The sequence below is a fragment of the Triticum aestivum genome, chromosome 6A (assembly GCF_018294505.1).
Source record: "Triticum aestivum cultivar Chinese Spring chromosome 6A, IWGSC CS RefSeq v2.1, whole genome shotgun sequence".
NCBI lineage: Eukaryota > Viridiplantae > Streptophyta > Magnoliopsida > Poales > Poaceae > Triticum > Triticum aestivum.
The window spans coordinates 205,959,934-205,963,330 of record NC_057809.1 but is presented as its reverse complement, the minus strand read 5'-3'; the positions used below and the strand labels follow the sequence as shown (position 1 = coordinate 205,963,330).

Genomic DNA, 3,397 nt, shown 5'->3' with positions numbered 1-3,397 from the left:
AAATATGCCAAAGCTTCGGATAAAAATATTTTTGGCCATAAAGAATAACCTTGTAGGATAATTTGTGATACACCAAGGAAATCATCTCCAAGTTTAACAGGACGGTACTACTTCCAGTCAAGAGAACACAACAAGATCATGTAAGATGATTCTTTACCTTCTGCGGTTTTGGAAAATTTTGACAACTCATTTTCAATCAAAGTTTCAATGGCCTTGATATATCACACAGACCATGTAACAGTTAGTACATACCCATACAGAAAGCACCCAGAAAACTGATTTGCATTACACTTTCTTTCTCCTTTATTAAGTCGCTACATTAATGGACATTTTTACAAACATGGTTGAGAAAAAAAGAAAACAAAGGGAGATTTGCTCCAGCTCCAACTTTCCACTCCTTTATTAAGTCCCCAAATTAATGGACATTTTTTCATACATAGTCACACCGGTTGCTTACATCCATTTATAGTCCAAATGGGTGACTTCTTACATAAGCATAGCATAGACCGGTAGCTACTGGTGCGATAAGTAAAGCAGCTATGCAAGAGCACATGGATTAACACGGACAACCGGACACAGGTAAAGATCGTTCTTCCTTCGGACCGAGATGCCCATCTCCTCCGCCGTATCCAGCTCGCCGGGCATGGCCTTGCCAGGGAGTTTCCAGTCGAAGTGGTACAATAGTGCGGCGAGCACAATCTCCATATTGGCCTGCGCAAACGTGATGCCCGGGCATATCCTCCGCCCAGCACCAAACGGAAGAAACTCAAAGTCGGTGCCCTTGAAGTCAACCGTGGTGCTCTCAAATCGCTCCGGCTTGAACTTCTCCGGGTGATCCCAGTGCTTTGGGTCCCTGCTGATCGCCCATGCGTTCACGAACACGGTGGTGCCCTTGGGCACGTCGTACCCCATGACATTGCACGTCTCCCGGCACTCCCTCGGGAGAAGCAGTGGCAACACCGTGTGCAGCCTCAGGGTTTCCTTGATGACGAGCTTTAGGTACTTTAGGCCAGCCAGGTCATCCTCGGTCACCGTTGATTTCCCTTGGAGGCTATTCCGCAGCTCGACTTGTGCCTTGTGCATTGGGTTCCTCATTAGCTCTGACATGGCCCATTGGAGTGTATTCGCTGACGTCTCGCTCCCGGCGTTGAAGAGGTCCTGTATGCCAATGCACAACTTATCCACCAGCTTTAGGAAAAAACGTAGTGCATGAAGTAAATCAATTTCTCAGAAATAGTAGTTTCAGTTTTGCTAATCCTCGGTACAAATTCTTGAAAATCTGGGCCACGTTGCACATTCTTATAAAGTCTGAAATTGTAATCTTTGTATGTGTGCAACTTAACTGAAATGTTAGTTCAATTTCTGGCTTGTAGATTATGAATACTATATGGAATGACTTGTTTATTAGGACCGTTTGCTTTAAAATATGACCGAGATTTTAACTATGATTCCCAGGAAATAGTCGGCACTTTTGCTAATTCTCGATCGCCAAAAACTTGCTGAAAATCTCAATGAATGTTGCAAATCATGACGTCCAAAATTGTGTTCTTTAGGGTACGAAAGTTCAGTGAAATGTTAGTTTCTGGTTTGTAGAAAGGAGATATATGGAGTGACTTGTGACTTGTTAGTGAGAATCGTTGGATTAGAGATATGATATGACCACTTTTAGTTCTCATACAAATGGTGACAGTAGTAAAATGGGACTTACAAGGATGACGGCTTTGATGTTTCCCGTGGTGAGAGGCACCTCGAGGCCGCCTTCCTTCTGTATCCAAGGAGCACGTCCACAAGGTCTTCCTCCTCTTCGTTGATGGCGCCTTCAGCTACGGCCTCTCTCAGCTGCCGGTGCTGCCGGAAGACGCAGTCCATGAGCTCGTACGTCTTGCGGTGGTTAAGCTCCGCGCGGCGCGCCATGCCGCCGACGGCGCTCGCGAGCCTCCACGACGGGAACATGTCGTCCAGGCTGAACCCCGCGCCGACCTTGATGATCTCCGCCAGCTCCTCCAGAAACTCCTCCCGCCTCTCGAACCTGTCCCCGATCATGGCGCGCATCGTCGAGTCCGCCACGACCGTGGCGATCCGCTCGCTGATGTTCACGGCCTGGCCCGAGGACGCCGACTCGGCGACGGCCGCGACGAGGCGGCGGGCCTCCTCCTCCCTCGCGCGGCAGAACGAGCGGACGCGCCGGGCACTGAGCAGCTCCGCGACGCACAGCTTGCGGAGCTGCCGCCACAGGGCGCCATAGCGCGCGAACACGAGGCCCTCGCCGTCGGCCCTCAGCAGCCGCGTGGTGGCGTTCCAGGGGCGCGTCGCGAAGGTGGCGTCCTGCGTCTTCATGATCTCCCGGGCGGCGTCGGCGGACGAGGCCACGACGACGCGGAGCTCGCCAAGCTGCAGGCACATGAGCGGCGCGTCGAGCCGGCGCGCGAGGTTGGCCATGGTGCGGTGGACCAGCGGCCCGCCGCGCGCGACCTGGTGGAGGTTGCCGATCACCGGCAGCTTCCACGGGCCCGGCGGCAGGTTGAGGCTATTGTTGCCGCCACGTTTCACGAGCTTGAGGAGCAGCGGAGGGAGAAGCAGAGTCAGGACGATGCAGAGGAGGTAGCATGCGACTTGCTGCACGGCCATGGTGTTCATGAGCAGTGGCGGAGCTTCATGGGGGCCAACCTTGGCGGTGGCCCCCCCAGCTCAAAGAAAAAATTGCATATATACCTGTGTATTTGACCCATCTTTTCACTAAAAATCAGCATATTGTGATTTTGTTTGCCCCTCCTAGCCAATGCCCCCCCATGATTTTAGCCCAAGCTCCGCCACTGTTCATGAGGGCGTAGAGTGAGCGCGTGCAGTTCATGAGGGCGTAGAGTGAGCTCCCAGATGGTCACTTCTTGTGAAGAGAGCATGCATCGCTCGAGGGGGTATGGGACAAATAAGCCGGGTCACTCCATCCAAATATTGTTGCTGAGTACAGCAGTACAAGAGTCGACTTTAGTGTTGGTAGTTGGCTTGGCGTCATTGGGGATTTGGAGTTACTTGCCAACTCACCATTGCCTGTTGTGATAATGGAAGTGACCTTTTCTAATTGGGTTAATTATCCTTTTGCCCTTAGTGGTGTTCATGTACTCAGTTTTGCCCTCAGATACGAACTGTGCACAGTTTTGTCTCTAGCCTGTGCGCACCGACTCGTTCCGTGAACTCTGCCGTCTCCGTCAGGTCAACCTTTTGACTCGGCCCTTACAGGTGGGACCAGGCGGCAGAAACGGCCAATTTTATTCAGACCGTTGCACGCGTGGCTTGTGGGACCCAGCAGAGAGCCGTTGGCGGGTGTGCTATATAAGCGGGCGACAGCGGCGGTGACCACGGCGACAGAGAGCACCGCAGTGACCACGGCGAAAGAGAG

At 52.2% G+C, this 3,397-nt stretch overlaps 1 pseudogene; it reads right to left on the bottom strand.

Annotated features, from left to right (window-relative positions):
* Window positions 1-356: 356 nt before the first annotated feature.
* On the bottom strand, window positions 357-2,779 carry LOC123130560 (desmethyl-deoxy-podophyllotoxin synthase-like; annotated as a pseudogene).
* Window positions 2,780-3,397: the final 618 nt, after the last annotated feature.